The 19,677-nt window shown below is 41.5% G+C and overlaps 1 protein-coding gene across 1 annotated transcript in view; it reads right to left on the bottom strand.

Annotated features, from left to right (window-relative positions):
• The window catches only part of LOC135494968 (diacylglycerol kinase delta-like), a 782,762-nt gene extending 764,376 nt beyond the window's left edge, over nt 1-18,386 (bottom strand). Inside the window, exon 1 of the mRNA XM_064783336.1 lies at nt 18,256-18,386. The gene's annotated coding sequence lies outside the window, so the exon portion shown is untranslated. The remainder of the gene's footprint in view (nt 1-18,255) is intronic.
• Between the last annotated feature and the right edge of the window lie 1,291 nt (nt 18,387-19,677).

Here is a 19,677-nt window from a genome sequence, read left to right on the forward strand (position 1 = left end):
ACGGTGGCTGCTCTTCAGCTGGTGGAACCTTGCGTACGTAGTTCTTCTCAAGATACTGCTTGATGGTAGCGGTGTAAGCCTTCGCAACTTCTGTCTCACGTAGCAATCTTCGTTCCGTGCTTGCAAGTCTCTGCACCGCCATCTGACTATTATCGGGCAGTTCAGGTCTGCCTTCTCTCCATGGCAATGGAACTTCATAACGGTTGTCCTTATACACCATCTCCTTCTGTATCACTGTGCAAACTGCTTTGTCCTCCAGTGACATGTGACTACTTCCATGGTTCTCGGTTTTGGCTCCTGAGCTGTCTATCTCCCAAAACTGCTTCATGGTAGCATTAATCTCCTCTAAGACAGTATTCTTCCGATTAACAAAGAAATTCCTCTCTTTCTTCATCTCTTTTTGTGGACACCCTACACATGTCCATCCAAGTCTAGTCTTTCTGGCAATTGGCCCGCCATCCTTTCCTGCAACCTCTTTTAGTGAGAAGTGTAACTCCGGGTAGTCAACGCCGATCAACATATCTATGGTTTCTCTCTTTCCGTGTTTCGGGAATGCAATGTCTTTCAGATGTTCAAACTTATCCGCATAATCTCTCCAGTCGATGGCTTTCATATCTCCGGTGACATTATCGGTAGTTCTTGCAGTGATCATCATATCGATTCGCTTGTCCAAACTCTCTAATCCAACCTCAACAGGTGTGGTCTCGGAAGATTCTACCATTCCATTGAGCACGCTGACTGTGGTCTTCATTACTTCTCCTTTAAGTCCCAACTCTTCAGCCACTTCTGTGTTGATATAGGTTGTCGTACTTCCATCATCTAACAGTACGTTGATTTTCAAACGTTTCCTCCCGTTCTTCACAATTACTGGAACAGTGCGGAGAGCGATGTATTCAGACTCTTCTTTGTCATCAGATGTGGTTGTAAGACTTCCATAGTTTTGGCTTCTAGGTTTCTCACCACTTGCTGCAGGCCTTTTCTCTTTCTTATTCTCCCCTTTCGTGGCTGAAAGACTTTCTTTTGGCAATGGGGATCGATGCAGTAAGCGATTGTGTGTTTCTTTACATCCTTCGATTCCGCACACACGACTACGTTTGCAGTCAACACCACGGTGATTACTGTTAGCCAGACATCTATAGCAAAGTTTTAGCTCCTTCGCCATATCCCATCTCTTGTCAATCTCAAGTCCTTTAAACTTGTCGCAACTCCATATGCCATGTTGCTCTTGGCATGATGAAAGAGGACAGTCCCTTTTAAATTCTGGTTTTGCTGCTCCTGCTGACCCGGATGTGAAAAAGCTCTTTTTCTTCTTGTAGTTATCATCTGATCGGTGCCTCCTGTCGTCATCTGTGCTTTGTCCATTCTTTCTATCATCTCCTGTACCATCGGCAAACCCACGAACAGCTTCATGAGCTACAATTCGGACTTGTGCTTCCTTTATGATCCAGGCATGAAGAACTTCAATCGATTCCTTATACTGGTAGTCATCTAGCCAACCATGATACTCGGCAACCATCTTTTCAGTCATTTTCTTCATCAGAACAGAGTACAACAGACGACTGTCGAGGTCACTGTAAAGGCCGGACTCTTTTAGGTTTATGACTGTAAGGTCCAACAAATCAGCGAACTTTTCTACATCTTCTTTCAGCTTTCCAGGTCGTATTGGACGAAAGTTGTGGATTTCCTCAAAGTGAAGCGCCACCTGTCTCCTATATCCACCATATTTCCGATCCAATCTATCCTTTGCCGCTTGATATGCTGTTGCTGAATGCCCAAGATTTTCAATCACTTTCAACGCTTCACCTCTCAGATGCTCCCTCAAATGCAAAAGCTTGAATTCTGCAGTGGCTGGTGCCTTGTCGATGCATGCTACAAAGGCTGCTTTCCAACTTTCATAAGACTTCAGGTCTCCGGAAAACACCGGTATGGAAACTCTCTTCAGCTGTCGCCACATGTCCTTCTCAAGCATTGAAGGCTGACCAATGTTGTTGTCCTGTGTGAACTGCTGGTAACTTGGTTCTTGGCCCCCTGTGCCATAATATTGTATAGTGTTGTATGGTTGTGACCAGTCAGCTTTAATCGTGTTAGGCATACGGGTAGGCTGACTATTTGCTCCATAACTGTTGGGCGAATATGCTGGAATGCTATCAATCTGTTTTCCTTGGAATCGGAGTGGGCTCTTGTCCTTACTCGGCTGACTGCAATTAACTGCAGGCACTGCACCTTGAGTGCTGTGGGAAAGCTCAACGTTAGCATTTCCAGTAGGCGCAACCAAACGATTTTGCGCAACAGGATGATTTTGGATTGGCTCCGGTGGACGGGTAGGCTTAACCTGACGATTATCAATAGGCGCGGCTGGACTATAAAACTGGACCTTCTTAGGACCCTCCACTTGTCTGTTTCTGTGTCTTGCTTCTTCATCTGTTGTCTGTTTCTGCTTAACGACTGTTACTGCTGGACCGACTTTCTTCTGCTGTGGAGGGGCTGTAGTACCAGTAGCGACATCGCTTCTCCCTTGATCACCAATTAAAGTTGAACCATTACCGCCTCTAGGCTTGCTGTCATCTATGGCAGGCACACCCATGGCAATCTCACCAGGGCCTTTGTCTTCCACTTGAGCTGCAGCATTTCCGCCGCGAGGCTTGTTTTCACCCATGGCAATCTCACCAGGGCCTTTATCTTCAACTGAAGCTGCACCATTTCCGCCGCGAGGCTTGTTTTCACCCATGGCAATCTCGCCAGGGCCTTTATCACCAATGGTAATCTCACCCATGGCTATCTCACCATGGTCTATGACAACTGCTGGTTGTTGTACCCCAACATCATCTCGTGTGCGACCATCAGGCTTGTCAGGTGTGCGATCAGCTTCTGTTGTCGTGACGTCTTTTGACCTATCTTCGGGTTCAGGTAGGCCTCTGCTCGATTCTTCATGTTCCTCTTTCATTTCTATGGCCGATCCAAATTGTTGGGATCGGTGAACATTCGCAAGTGAATCCCAATTCCTTATTATGCTAGGTGTCGATCTACTGCTTGACGACTTTTCTCTTCTTTCTGCGAAATACTGTTCAGCTGCATTCTGAGAATCAGCAAATTCTTCTTCTATCTTCTCCATTTCAGCTGTGACTTTATCAAAGTCTTCGAATCTATTTTGAGACGCATACAAATCAGCCAGTGAACTCATATTGCCCATAGCTCTTTCCTGTGCTTCATCAACTTTTCTAGTTGCTGCCTGTATAAACTGACTATCTGCAAACAATGTGTCACTATCTGAAATTAACTCTGTCAACTGCCGCCTGGCCCTGGTAAAAGCAGACTTCAACCCTGCCTTCTCTTTTCTCAAGTTCTTTTCGTACCATCCGGAGGGACGTAACCTCTGTTGGGAGCTCTCAGCAGGCTGAGCGTGGCTCCGAGCTGCATCATCCTCAGTACCACTACCAGCACACATACTACTACTAGCAGGGGGAAAAAGGTTCGAATCGATTGGGCTTTTTATCTGGGTCATCGCGGTCTGGTTTTCATCGGGAGTTTCTTCAACACTGTTCACAGTTTCTACGCTATTTTCGGCCATCCTTCTAAATGTACTCTACTTAACTACGCTCTGCTACCAATATGTTCTTGAGGATCTCTATTATTTGTGGTTCGTTGTCGTCAAAGATGGGTATTTTGATGGAAAAATGGGCAAGGCAAAACGTGGTTTCAAATATGATGTTGTTTCTAATTCTACACTTTTCGAACAATTCCACAAGGGCCGTAACGGGGTCAAAGACAACAATATCTCCTGAACACCCTTGTTGAGCAGCATTCGAGTTCATTGAGTCACATGTGACTGAGTGTGAGAGCAGAGACTACATGCAATGCACAACAGTCAGTGCATACATGTACACGCAATGCATAGCAGTGCATATGATATTGCACAACGGTGCATACTGTATACTACGGCCCATACTACTTCCTGTACAGAGGAAACGGTGCATACTGTACACTATACGGCCTATACTACTTCTTGTACTGAGGAACCACTGGTGGGATCTCCTGACGAATATATATTCTGACGTATATTATTCTAGTGCACAACGTTCTATACTTCTATACCGGTACCATATATCATGATATAATATTGCAATTAATCGCGACGACAGTGTTGAAGTGTTGTTTTTGAGACTGAGGAATTGGTTTATCAAGCGGAACAATTTGGTCGCCGTTCAAGTGGAACATTTCCAGACGACATTGACTCTGGACTGGACAACCTCTCTATTAAGGACAACCTCTCTATTAAGGACCCTAGTTTTGGTCCCAAATTGGTTGTTTCCATTCAATTTGACCTCTCTAATCAGGACACCTCTCTATTAAGGACAGCACTTGTCAGTCCCAAGAGGTTCTACTGTAGTATTATTGGATATTTTCTGAGCAGGGAAATTAAATACACTTTTGTTTAATCAGTAGTTCTTTTTTATTTTTGAGTTGCGAGTTGAGCGAACTACGGAACAGATACCATTAACGCTACTGCCTTCCTCTAACAGTGTTCAAGTTGTTTAGTAAGTCATAAAAGTAGATCAGGGTAAACCTACTCTTAAACACTTTTAGTTTGATATCAAACACGGATGACACATTTCGCTGTAACCGTCTCAAAGTAGGTCAGTGGGTAATAAAAATGGGTTAGCACAAACCTACTGTTCATTATCTTTAGTTCGATACCAAACACAACTACTTTAGCTATAACAGTCTTAAAGTAGGGCAGAAGGTCATAAAAGTAGGTCAGTGCAAATCACTCCTTCATTACCTTGGGTTTAGACTTGTTCTTGTGACACTGCCCTATTCCCTCCCATAAGGCTACAATGTAGTCCCTGGATTGTGACATGAGGCATGATGCTGTCTCTAACATCATCCTCTACTCTCATATCAATCAGGCTACAATGCGGTCTCTTACTTGATTGTGACATGAGGCATGATGCCATGCCGTCTTTTGCATCACCCGCTTCTCTAATATCAATCAGGCTACAACGAAGTCTTACTTGATTGCGACATCCGGCATGATAACGTCTCTTACATCACGCTCTTCTCTTATATATCAATCAGGCTACAATGTGGTCACTTACTTGATTGTGACATCACCCTCTTGTTTCATATCATTCAGGCGACAATGCGGTCTCTTACTTGATTGTGACGTGAGGGATGATGACGTCTCTCACATCACCATACCCCTTGCATTAATTATGTGCTTTGTTTGAATGTTGGAATTCGTAAGCAGGCAAGGTTTATTGTTTAATATTATAATAAATCAAAATTCAGAGATGCCTATTCAATTTCAAGGCTTCTTTATTCAATCAACTTGTATAATACAGTAAAACAAGACCAAAACGTGAAGGACAAATCAGCTAAGATACAGCGTCTTCTTTCCCGATCCTGTCAATCTCGTGGCTGACTGGTTGATTGGTTTCATGTCAACAGTTCCACAGCATGCACAGCAACACCACTTTGCCTGTGGAGACCACCGGAATGACTCGTAGATAATAGACTGCATCATCCTGTAAACATGAGAAAAAATAGCACTTTGTAAAAAAACACCATCAAAATAGGATATTTAATATTAACATTCCCGATTATGTTACAAAAACAATGAGTAGACTGTGCTGATATGCGAAAACCGTATGGCTCGCCGTTCATGTTGGTGGTACGGTAAAACATAAATGTACAAAAAAAGATCCAAACTTGTGTGAAAAACTAGTGAACTGGTGGGGGGGGAATAAAATAAAGTTAAATTTGAAAAAGTTCACCCTTATTTACTAACATTCACCTTGGTAGAGTTTGGACACATAGCTTGCAGTGCATACTTTACTTCCCTGCTCATATGTTGCAATGTATTGTATTTGTATTGGGTATGTAACTGTAACGTATGGTAAATAATGTAGGCCCAGTTCATGCAGCTCCTCGCGGTTTTGCGTATCAGCATAGACTGAGAATGGCAGTTTTACTGTTCGTTAAAAATACCTTGCAATTCCAGCAGACTACTTCGTTGCTATTATTTGTGTACTCTGACCAGTGTCACTATCAGAGGTCTATGATATCATTGTTTTTTTGACAAGAAACATGAGAAAACGTCAACTTCTTGTGAAGCGGTCCGCCATGTTTGTTCATCTAAAGCTCGGGTTTGTTTTGATCACGTCGATAATGTTTATAAATACAAAGAGGCTATTCTTATAACAAAGTTTTGTCTGGATTTCAAAGTCATTCTCATGTAGTTGTTATATTAATGTGTAATAGATAATTGTGAAGTATTACGACTATTTCATTCTGATGATTGGGAATAATTTGTATAAAATGTGTGTTTTGATCTCCGACTTCGACTAAATGACTTAGCAAATTTAACGAGACAGAAAGCCAAAAAATGGTAACACTTCCTATGTTAACAAGCTACGGGAGTCATTCTATACTACGACTTTTGGCCATCACTTTATCAGCCTCGGCTGCAATGCCTTAGGGCAATGCCAGCCTTATGTGTAGTGTGTTCTGTACATTACAGAGACAGGTAGGATCGAGGCCGTTTTGCCAATTTTGACCAGGAAACAATTTCCAGCTAAAATCTGCCATTACTGCCAATTACGGGGCATTTAGTCTTTCTGCTGTGAATAGCTATAATCCTATCGAAACAATAGTTCAAAATATTGGTATCCTGGCACATTTTCTGGCCCAGCTACAGCAAATTCTGATGAAAATGCAACTATTTTGCTGGAACTACTTTCCGCCAGCTCCAGTACAAACCATATGCTGCATTGCAAAGACAGCGTTGCTAAAAAAAGCATATGCTATGAGATGGAATAGGAAGATCAAAGGACATCCGACACGGTAAAGATGGGCTTATGTTGTTGACATCCAGCTCATACTTTCATATTTGAAGCAGAAAGGTCACTGTGCACAGCAAATTAATTTTGATATTCACCTTAGCACTGACGGTTATGCTGTCATATCTCATCACCAATTTTCAAGTTTTTTGTTGCTTCTTGCGATACACCTTTTCAGATGAGTAGGCCTAACCCACATCACATTTCTCGAGGGCATGCCATGATTCGGCTAGATTCGAGGTAGATTTTCAGGAAATATCATCCCTCTTACCAAGTTCCTCTTAATAACCCACAGAAAATGCCATGATTTAGCATCAAAATTACACTTATGTGGCTCGAAAGTACTTACATTTAGTGATTCAAAAAAAACAGCAGGACATTCAAGTGTTTGCAACATTTGAAGGAACTTTAATATTGAAGTAACAGTGAGTTCACTGCAGACTATCCATATGTTTGTATATTGCCGTGTTGGCCTCGAGCTAAATTTTGAAACACTATTTCTCACATCTGAATGATTTTACAGTTCTCCAAACACTTTACTGCAGTTTTAACTCAACCACCAAATAGAAGTATTTTTAAGCCATCTGGCTGTGATTAGATGCAAAATTTTAGAATTATTCTGTAGGTTAGCTGATGACCACGAGAATAGGCATGACAATTCCAAAAATCCTACCTCTAAATCAGTCAAATTGTGGCATTTACTCACACAAAATATGGTGGCGATTCTCTGGGGTATACATCTATCTCTCTCATCATTCATCACAAATGCTGGTTTAATGTCCGGAATCATCAAATAAGAAGAAGAAGAGAACTTGCAGCCCAGCAATTTCTTTCAGAAGCCCTTGCCAACTATTCATGGAGGGGGTGGTATGGTAGCTAATGCTTGATTATCAATACCACATTATTAACAGTTCCATTCATACCAGATTGCCACATGTAACAACGGAATGCATCACTACACAGTGATATACCACAAACACATCCATGACCATTGATTGAGGAGGGGTTAAGCTCTGTACACACTGACAACATTTTGGGAAACAGGTTGGCCAACATGTTGTCCAGGTGCGATGTTATCGAAAATGTTGGCAGTGTGTACAGTTCGGAAACATTCGGAAACATTCGGTAACATGTTGGCCAAATGTTGCTCAAATGTTGTCGAAATAATACAAAATCAATTTTGTTCCCGAGTGTTGTCGAGTTTTATCCAATCAGAAATAGGCCACAAATCACACGATCTACCTAAAGCCATGTGATGTAGTCAAAATAGCAGCCTCCAGCAAGGTTATTGAGTGAAGTGGAACAACTTATCGCAGTATGGGAAAGTTGTGCCTGTTTATGGGATGACCGTAGACAGGAGACAGTGGTAGGCCCCATGCTGGTCTCTCATGTATCCATGGTCTTGTCCACACTCTTTTCTCATCTTTACGTCTTCTTTGCCGTCTTTCAATCAGGATAAGTAAAATTATGGCAGAGCCCCCGACAATACATCTTCTACTCTTGGAATCTTCCGTTGTTTATGAATTTCCGTCCAAAATCCTCATTTTCTCAAAAACATTCGATAACAAGTTGCCCAACATGTTGTCGAATGTTGTCATGTGTATACAGGGCCAAATTTTTGTTGCCCAGGACAGGTGTGTTGCCGAGATGTTTCCGAAAATGTTACCAAAAATGTTGTCAGTGTGTACAGAGCTTTAGCTATGGCATGAAATTGTAATACTGCACAAAACTGGTGATCTTAAGTTGGTCTATCCATGATTGTGGAAGTTAATGATCTAACAGCACAGGATCAGTGCATAAGGGGTAGATCAACTGCATTCATGCATCAATACAGATTAGGACATGAATCAATACACAATTGACTCATCAATTTGGAATCATCATCTCTGGATACATGCAAACAGTACATCCTGTGTGTGAAATTGATATATATATATAATTATATAAGCAGTAGTGGGATCTGAAATTGCAATCACATTATTTGTAGAGACATTCTCACATTTGATTGAAGCTAAATACAAATTCAGTTTTTCCTTGAACTCACCAGAATGTGGAGATAGTCACAGCATTGAATTGTGATTTTGATGCAAAATTTTATCATTTCTGTGGGTTAGCAAGATGAGGAAAAGGATCGAGATAATATTTCCAGGAAATCCAACCTCAAAATCCCCTAAAATGAGGAACACTCTTGAGAAAGGAGGTCCTTATTCTCCAGAATGAAAGTTACAGGTTGAAATGCGACATTAATGTAAACTCGGCTAATAGAAGATGGTACAAGGATTATTTGAAGGTCGGAGCAATTCATATATTTTTCATTTGGCATTTTGAACAAACAAGTTATTTCCAATAGCAGGTTACAATGTATGACATGTACAGACTTTTAATTCTAACTTTTTATCCAAATTTGTTATGACATGTTTTCAAGAATGATTCAAGGAATAAACACACTCATGACAAGAGACATGTATCACATAACATGTCACAGGTGAAGCCAATGTAATCCTGCCCTAACAGTACATAGACTCATTTTTGGTTTACTAAGTTTAGTTTTTAAATTGTTTAACAGAAGAATGATGAAAGATTGAACGCTGTTAAAAGTAGATCTCAAAAGATTCTTGAGATTGGTATTTTGAATCACCCATTGCCATGGTTACACCATTAGAAAAATATATGACCTTTACAATAATCCTCCACCTCCAGTATCAGCAGAATACTCGTTGGGTGACTCAGCACTATTGGAAGAGAAGACAAGTGGGCCACACCTATTATAACATTCTCATTTTTTCAATGTCATGTTGATCGATCAATAAATCGGTGATATTACTCCGTCTTCACAGAACCTTTCTGAGAACAGCTGTATTTTCGTGTTAAGCGACATTGACATTGTTTTGGGACATTTAGGTTGTGTTCTGGCCAATCTACTTCATACATATATGTAGTAAAACACATCTCTGGGGGGGGGTGATGGGCAGCTAATCAGAACACAGCTATTTAAATGATTATCCAATCAAATAACCCAAATTGAGACAGGTATGGATGTTGGTTCGCTTGCTGAATGCTACCCCATGTCTGCAAATGCCACTATTTGACAAATCGTAGAGTTCAACCTCTGTGACACTGGAGATTAGGTCAAGGTCAAAAAGGCTTCAAGCATTATGCCAAGCTTGTTCAGATGAATCACTGATACACATTAGTACAGTAACAGTTTACTGATATCATACATTGACCTACATTGGCATGTATGATCTTGATCTACTTACATCTGAAAAGTAGGTCACATTCACCTAAATCTTAGTCAACATATACACCATATGTTACACCAGACAAGACGTCATCACATTAGCTCACTCATTTGAGCTAAAAATCTTCCACAATCAGGCATAGCTTTCAGTACTCTGGTAAAAAGCATTAACAAGTTTAAACAAACGGCAATCAGTAGACAGATTGATGAAAGTCTGCAGTGCTTGTGGCAGAAGGAAGTATAGCATGAGGCACGACGAACAATAGATGTATCAGGTATCACTTGCATCTTGTTAAGAATGGTGTGCCTGAATAATGCTATACTAGCAGGTGATGGTCACGCACCTGTATTAAACCAATCAGCATGCGGTTGTACATGAAAATAGTTGAAATAAATGCGTGGTCTCACCATACCAGTTGAATGGCATTTTCCATTTAAGATATAATTTTTCTAAAATTGAGAATAAAGGGAGTGTTTAAAATGAAGAAAATGCTGAAGTTTCAGTCCAATTGACTTACTTATGTGGTTTTGAGGCTCCATTCAACCCGTCGTGGTGAAAAAGCTGACTCACGGGTTAAAAGCTGTCAAAAATCACCCCCCCCCATAACTTCAGACCCCCCAAACCCTGAAATTATCATGCATAACGAACAACGGAAATTTCAGGGTCTGACAGGCTAGGATAGGTCTATTTGGCTTTGAAAGCGTTCCTCCCAGATTACGTCTCGGAAAAAAGTTATGAGCATGTAGAACGTACCGTTTTAAAGGGAAAACAGCTTTAAACTTTATTACAGATACGCCAAAAACCGTCCGGGCATATCGCCCAAAGCTAACATCATGCTAATTTTCAGCCATCTAGCCCCAGCAGTTACAAAAAGTGCCTGGTAATAGACGACAATGGACGACGGATGACAAGGTATCGTATAAGCTCCTCACAGGTGAGCTAAAAAGCAAGCGGGCACATATATTATGTTTCATTAAGTGATGAAATATACTAGGACAGGGTGGTCCAGGGGGGATAACAGGGTTACGTCAGGGGTCAACATATCCTTTAAAACTGTTAATAAGTTTACTTGGGAATTGCATCATGGGAAATCCAAGATTGCCGCCATTTTATCCCGTACATTATGTTCTGGGCCATAGGTAAATCAGTAATAAACATATGATGATAAGGGATAAAATCAAAAGTCCGCACACAAATCAGGGCGAATATTTGCCTGGTCGCATATCCCCACACTCATTCGCCTCCAAATCGCTGCCTGTTTCTGCAATTCTATTATGATCAGGAGAAAATTCAGACTGAATGAAAATCGCAGGCAAAATTTCACATTCACCAGCCATCGGAACGGAGCGAATATTACATGTGTTGTAGTATGCGAATTCCAACATCAGCTGATACCAGACAAACAAAAACACAAACTGGAATTCCCGGTCAACCTGACTCCAGTAATCAAAAACATCCCATCTATCCAGGAGGAGCTACACAAATTTGGCACAGAGGTTTGAGGTTGTTGTAGATGCGATGCGCACCTTTAAAAATAGCGGCAAAGTTGTGTCGGGAAAACACCGGTTACAGAATTCATGAGGTTGCGGCGCGCATGCGCACTTGGCAGAATCCATTGTTTGCGTTTGTTGCGGACAGCAGTTATATTGATACACCCTGTATGTACAATAATGTAGTCGCATAAATGTTCTTGTGTTTTCGGAAATAATAAACGCATGTGCTTTTTGCACGGAAATCGAACCAAGAAGAGTTGTTCAATTTGTGAGCGATTTTAGTTGGCTTTATACCCTTAGTGTGGCTTCCCCCACATTAAATGGTGCCAAAATCCGGGAATTACAACATAGAGATATACCACGCAGGCCATGATGCAGAGCAGAATGGCCGCTAAATGCTGGGTTTCGAGGGCAATCAAAAATCTCGAGAAAGCACTCAAAGAATGCAAAGACATTGGGCCAGGCGGCGGCGTCGATGACGCGATCTTCGAGGAGGGTCTTTCAGAATTAGATTTACGCGTAACATTGCCTAAGATAGAACTTCCCAAATTCAAGGGTAACGTCACTGAATTGCAGTCATTTTGGGACAAGTTTAACGCATTAGTTCACAAGACTGACATCCCAACAATCAGCAAATTCACGTACCTTGATTCTCTGTTAGAAGGTGAGGCCAAGACGGCCATCGCCGGACTTTCCATCACTAATGCTCATTACGACGATGCCCGACAGACAGATCCTTGAAGACCGGTACGGGAGAAGGGAAAATATTGCATTTGCCCACATTCAGTGGTTACTACGAATTAGCACGAGGCCAAAGCTGGTACCAAGTGTTGTGCGGGTCAGTTGTCGAAACTGTACAACGAAGTACAGCCTCATGTTAGGAGTTTGGAAGCACTAGACATTACTGGTGAACAGTATGGGGCGTTTTTAACATCAGTGGTATTATCTTGCCTCCCAGGCGAGTTACGCTTGGAATGGGCAAGACATGGGGAAGGTCATGAGGATGACCTGGACTTTCTCTTGGACTTTCCCTTGGAGTTGGTAAATTTTTAACGTAACCTTGCTAGGAGAACCTACCATAAGAATTTTATCGAAAACGAGTCACTCATAAGACAGATCTCACACGTTTTAGGTTTTCACTTCTGGTCCCCTGGTGGCCAAGTCAACAATCAGATTGGACCGAAATTCATTGTCAGAGGTCACCTGACCTGGGGGGTCCTGTGTAAAAAGATTCAAGTTCAGAGCACTAGAGGTTAAGAAACGTGCCACTGTTTTTGAAACACGATACGGACAACGACGACGACGACAACGGACGAGGGACACAGCAGTGTTGTATAGACTGCCCTATGGTGAGCCAAATATTTAGCCTTGGCTAAGGTACTGTAAGGCATTTGTAGGGTATTGTACTAGGGTAAATAAGTGAGCCCGGGCCAAATTACCCCCTCATGCACCATAGAATACCCTACAAATACCTTACAGCACCCAAGCCAATGGGTAATTTTTGTAGGAACCATCGCACAGAGGGATATATTACACCGTGCAGAAAAGCGAGTCCGTTTCATCATCGCCATTGTTCTCTATACATTTTAGGCACGTCGTGGAAAATGAGCGGGAATAGACTCAGGAAGCACATCTGGGGAATCCCGACTTCATCGAACATCGTTGGAAACTATTTAGCGGCGATTAGGAGGGCATCTACCATCTTGGTGATGAACTTCCAAATGAAATGGTCCAGGGACCATGTGCTCACCTCGGGTAATGTAATGCATGTCATTTGCAGTGGATATGGGGAGAACAGTTCCTGGCTAGTTTCACCAGTTTTGATTCCATTGAATAATTTTATTCTTCTGAACTCAATGGCAAAAAAGAAAATTGCCAGTACCATCTTGTATAGCATTTTGGTTATTAAGTTGACTGAATTTCAGGGTTATTGAAGAGTGCACATGTCACATGGAAATTGGCTGACATCTGTTCAACAGTTTAGGAATAATAGGACTTTGTTGAATTTTCAAGATGGCGGCCTGGTGGCAATATTTGTCTTGGGATTTGACTGAAAATAAGGGATATTGATGAGAGTACATAGATACATAATCACATAATCAAGATGGCCATGACTAAAAACCAGGGATGTTGGAGAGAGTACGTCATATACAATCACATGAAATTTGGTAGCAATCCGACTTCGTTTAAATTTCAAGATGGCCACCTGGCGGTCATATTTGAAGTCCCAACAGGACAAATCTTTTGGGTAGAATAGAGGATCCCTAGATACATGTCCTCACAAGTTTAGAATCTTCTACCTCAAATAGAAACAAAACATGCCACCTATCGGTGATTTAGTGAACTTGACCTCTGTGACCTTGAAAAGTAGGTCAAATCAAAAACCCGGGTGATATGTCATTTAAACTTATAACTTATGTACAACCATTAGCTCCAAAAAGGTAAAAAATCTATTTCCGAGATGGCCGCCTGGAGGCCAGAAAGTAGGTCATATCGTGAAAAAGAAAAATTTGTCCGGGCATATTGCCCAAAGATACCATCACACCAAGTTTTAGCCATCTAACCTTAGTGGTGACGAAATGTGCTCCGCTAACAGACGACGACGGACACCGTGTTCCCTCGGTTGAACCATTCCCTTACAATTCCACAGATCTCCGGCCGACGATCTTTTTGAAATCGATCAAAGCGCCATCTAATATCATCTGCGAGAACTAGTTATTCATTTAGTGTATGAAAGATGACAAAGAGGGGATGTTGAGTGGCAGATAGGCCAAAATGGCGAGAGAAATCAGCAACCGATTTTTCAGTGGCTGAAGTGCTTGTACACTGACTTAAAGTTTAAGTCAGTTTAAGTTAAACAATCATAGACTAAAAATGAAATGGCCAGGGCCATTGTGCTCACCTCATGTGGAGGAAAGATGGATAAAGAGCATGGTATTGTGTCATGTAGTGTTAGGTTTGATGTAGGTCCAAGCAATTACAATTTCCCCAAAATGGCCAATTTACAGTACATTTGACCTCTGTGACCTTGAAAAGTAGGTCAAATCAAAGAAGACCCGGGTGACACATTGAATGGTTGTTAGAATTAGATGTACCTATGATATAAAATTGGTGCCAATCGGGCAAGTCATTACTAGGAATAATGGCATTTTGAAGAATTTAGGATTTGGCCCCCTCCCTGGAGGCCAAACGGCAAATCAGATCGCACCAAACTTCGGTACCCGAGATCACCTGACCAAGGGGTACATGTGTACTTAATTTGTGATCAATAGTCATTGCAGTTAAGAAACGTGCCATAGTTACGGCCTGACGGCGAATTTACGCCATTTGACCTCTGTGACCTTGACAAGAAGGTCAAATTAAAAACCTGTGTGACATATACTGTATGGTGGTTAGATGTACCCATGATATCAAATTGGTGGCAATCGGGCAAGAAGTTAAGGAATAATCACATTTTTAAGGTTTTTGGATTTTGCCCCCTGGTGGTCAAGTGGTGAATCATATTGGACCAAACTTCGGTCCCTGAGATCACCTGACTAAGGGGTAAATCTGTACCAAATTTGGTATCAATAGTCATTGCAGTTTAGAAACGTGCCATCGTTTCATCCTAATGGCCAATTTACACCATTTGACCTCTGTGACCTTGAAAAGGAGGTCAAATCAAAAACCCGGAGGATATATGATGCACCTTTGCTAGAAGTACCTACCATATTTTTTTCAAAATTTCCCGACTACTATTAAGGGAGATATTGCATATTTTCACTTTTAACGTTTGGCCCCCTGGTGGCCAAACCATGAAACGAATCGGACCGAAACTTGGTCTCCAAGGTGTCATTACATAAGGGTACATGTGTACCAAGTTTCAACTCAATAGCTCCAACAGTTACGAAACGTGCCCTGCTAACGGACGACGGACGACGACGACGACGACGACGACGACGACGACGACGACGACGACGACGGACGACGGACGCCACGGTATGGGATAAGCTCACCTCTGCTAAGAGGTGAGCTAACAAAGCCATAAATGAGTTCGCTCAGGCTTTGACTTATGATTGTTAACCCTCAAAATGAGATAAAATTTCTGAAATTCAATTAATTCGTTGTACATAATGTGCTTCTGCCAATTATCTCTGTTTCTGACAAGGCAGCAAAATTAGAATTTTTCATTTGAATGGCAACTTTTTGCTAGTTTATATATCCTGGATTGCTATGCAGTAAATTGAAAAAGACACAAAGAGCTTCAATATGATGTATTATATAAGCACTTCAGAGTAATATTACTTTAATAGATATTTTGGTTGAAAATTCCCCACGTCATTGCATAGCCTAGGCTCAGAAGGTGAGCCAAAAACTCGGCCTGACTGAAGACCTCACTGCCACATTTTTACTCTAAACAAATTATGAATGCCCTTTATTCTGTCACTCAAACCGAGGCTAATGAACTTTTTAGTGGAAATGGAATAGATGTATGCGAAAATAAATTTTGGTCATTTTGAAAAAAACCTTTCCCCAGGCAGCGTAAGTTTACCAAGATATAAAAGTAATGTTTTAAATCAACTCATCACCATAGGCATTCAAACTATCATGAAAATTGGAAGACATGGACCATCAAGTAAATTGCTTGAATATGCTTGTATATCTTTACTTATGCAAAGGTAAACATACGCTGCCTGTGAAAATGGTCTTTTCAAAATGGCAGAAATTTATTTTTGCAGGTTTTCTATTGTCAAGTCGTTCTGAAAACCCAAGTTAAAATTTAAATCATGGATGATCAGATGCGCAACGTCATTTGTTGGCTCTGTCATAGCCAATTCGTCTGCCTCCGGGACCGAAGTTGAAGTGTCATGTCAAATATGGTGTTAGACTGCACCCTCACCGAAAGGCAGTGCACTGAAAATGACTGCATCACACTGCTTTTGACTGAAACCCCCACTGCATATGACTGTCTTAGGCATATCATTTTTTCTTAATGTTTTAAAACCACTGATTTTGACTGAAAGACCACTGCAAAGCACTGCCACCTGCATATCATTATGAACGACGTATTTCAAAAACACTGCCTATGACTGAAAGACCACTGATTTCCACTTCTCCAACTCTGATCGAAACCCGTGGCATTTTCAACATGACTGAAAACCACTGCTTTATGACTGGTGAGATTAAGACTATTGATGGCAGTGTAAAGCAGTGGTAATTGCAGTCAAATTCAGTGTTAAATATCACCCATAATGTAACCTGAGACAGGAAGCTAGTAAGTTTGAATTTGATAGTCAAACATTCAAGAAATCATGGTAGCTCTTCATATTTCTCGATATTTACCCGAATTTCAATATGAGAAGAGGGGAGTTTTAGTCAGTTTGAATTGGAACACATAAGGAGCCAAATGAATGCAAAAAGGGTAATCTAGACAGACACTGAAGTTGTATTTTCAGCAAATCAAGAAGGCTGTAGGCCCTATAGATGTTGTAATCCATGCATACACTGCAAGATATCTGCATGTATCTTCATGCATCTACTGTAGGCCCTATAGGTGTTAATTGTAATGTATGCATACACTGCAAATTATCTGCATGGGAGCTCAATACACATCAATCAGTAGATCATTATTCTACAGGCCGCGTGCAGTAATACTTTATTTGGACGTCAATTTGATCTAGCTTCAATCCCTGACATCACTGACGGTAGCTATGTGCCATGTGTAGTTTCAATTGTCTAGTAACCCATCTGACCACTGTCATTATGACAAAGTTTGCAATGACGTAGGTCAAGGACGTGAATTTGTCATCTTTTTACTGTGTCACGTCATCATGCAATGGCGATGTCCTCTATTTGTGCAGATGACGTCATCACTGCCATATTGGACGCAAACACACCGTCTAAAATAGGACAGCAAAAGTAACAGTTCGCTAGAAGTTTTTGCTTTTTCGAACAATTTCTTTGGTTGTCATCAGCACAGGGGGGGTCACGTCCCCCAAACCTCTCTCGGCATCAATGCCTGCATGCCATTAAATAAATTATTCATATTAACACTGAAAATGACTGCTCCCTCCAAGAGGTTTTGGAAATGGCAGTCAAAATCAGTGGTGTTTCAGTGTGGATTCAGTGTGCTGCGAAATATTTAAATTAACACTGAACCCCACTGCCAGCCCTGTGCATGATGCATAGTGGGGAGTCATTTTCAGTGTCAAAAGCAGTGGAAATCAGTCAGCCTAAATATTTAAATGAGCACTGCTTTTGACTGCCTTACCACTGATTTTGACTGTCTTACCACTGCTTATGACTCCCTAACCTCTATTTTTGATTGCTGTATAACTGTATGCTTTGGTATTGCGTGACTGAAAAACACTCCCTATGACTGCTTTCCACTGATTTCAACACTGCCATAAAAATGTGAGGGAACACTGCAACCTGACTGAATCCTGACTGATATCACACTGCGTTTCGGTGAGGGCTGTTAGAGGGACTCCAGCCATCTCCAAATTTGTCCCCAGTATCTCCTCTAATATGAGAATGAGAATGTATACACAGTACACAGTGTCACACAAAACACCTGGCGTTTGCCTCTAGTCTCTACATGTACACACATGACACATGAAATGAATGAAATGATTGACGAGAGTGACGAGTCAGAAAAACAGAAGATGTCAAGGGCCATATCTCAAAAACTTCAAAACTCACCGAGGTCTTGATTTCTTTATTAGTAGATATCCTTCTATGAAATGAGGGTGCAGGCTCCGTTTCCCCATCACTTTCCGAGGATTCGTCTGGTGAGGTGATTTTAATATGGTCATCCCTTCGTATATTCCAACCAGACGCCATCTTGCAGTTGTTATCAGTTTAGTTGATGAACTCACCGCTGAATAGGGGAGATAGGTATACAGTGTAGCGTGCTTGGTTACCGACGCTGCATCGTCTTATAGATGAGAATAGACTCGTCCAGTGTTCTGCCTGCGTCGCCCTCATTCATTTGTGAAATACGAACATTTTTATTTCTCTCAAGTGACTTCACAATCAGAATCGACTGTGTTGCTGTAGTAGGCTTAGCCCCTATATACAGATATATGCTTGAACTAAATAGAAGGCCTGTTTTCGTTTTTTAAACGATCCCTCCTAAATGAGCTTGGGGCAAAATTAGGTCTATGCTAATGCCCGGGGCAACTGCAGGTACATATGTATTACAGTAAAATCACCTGTTATTGGTGGTGCTCAGAATAGCATTCCGCGATGATGAGGTTACTGCAGCTGCAGCCCTCTATTTCCCCATCGCTGAATTACAGGCAATGTCGGACAAACATGCGGCTTCGTAATGGATTCAGGCTTTCTAACTAGGGCAGTTGGATTCAATCTGGCACATGTCCGAGTGTTGGAAATACTACATAATTGTTCTGCATATTTCTCTCTCTGACTCTATGGTATCATTCATGCTAAAAACAATGCAGGGTCAAAGATAATTGACTTTGAAATAAGCTCAAATGCGTAGAAATAAGTGTCGATGTCCGACTGTCACAGTACGTGACTTAAGATTAAAAGACATTTTTACTCAGCATAGATTCATTGTTTCGTGACTTAAAGCGAACTGGAACCGCCGAGCGATTTATTCAACTTTTCGACTTTCACCGCCCGAGAAAGTCGAGTTCAGATTTGTAGCTCCGCCCCCAGTGCCCGAGCATGCGCAGTTCAATTTGTTATTATTGAGAATCATGTGAGAATCACGTGAGTCATGCGATCTTTCGTAGTAAATTCCATAGTAGTGACGTCACTGAATGATTGACAGCTAGGCGCCATGTTTCATTCATGCCTCGTTCTGATCACCCGATACGCGGGAAATGAAAACGAGGTCATACGAACTGGCTTGGCGGTTCCAGTTCGCTTTAAAGGCCAAGGTGCACGCGCCTTTGCTTTAAATTGGTACATACACTGTATCATAAAAACTATATGGGGAACAAAGGTACCTCTTGGAGGAAGATAGGTACCTCTTGGGGGAACATAGGTACCGGGGAACATAGGGATGACCCGCTCAGAATTGTAGTAGGCCTTAGTTTTGAAGGTATTTGAGGCCCAGGATGGGGAGTGGGTAATAGCCGATTATGTGTCAGCAAA

This window comes from Lineus longissimus, chromosome 10, assembly GCF_910592395.1.
Source record: "Lineus longissimus chromosome 10, tnLinLong1.2, whole genome shotgun sequence".
Classification (NCBI taxonomy): domain Eukaryota; kingdom Metazoa; phylum Nemertea; class Pilidiophora; order Heteronemertea; family Lineidae; genus Lineus; species Lineus longissimus.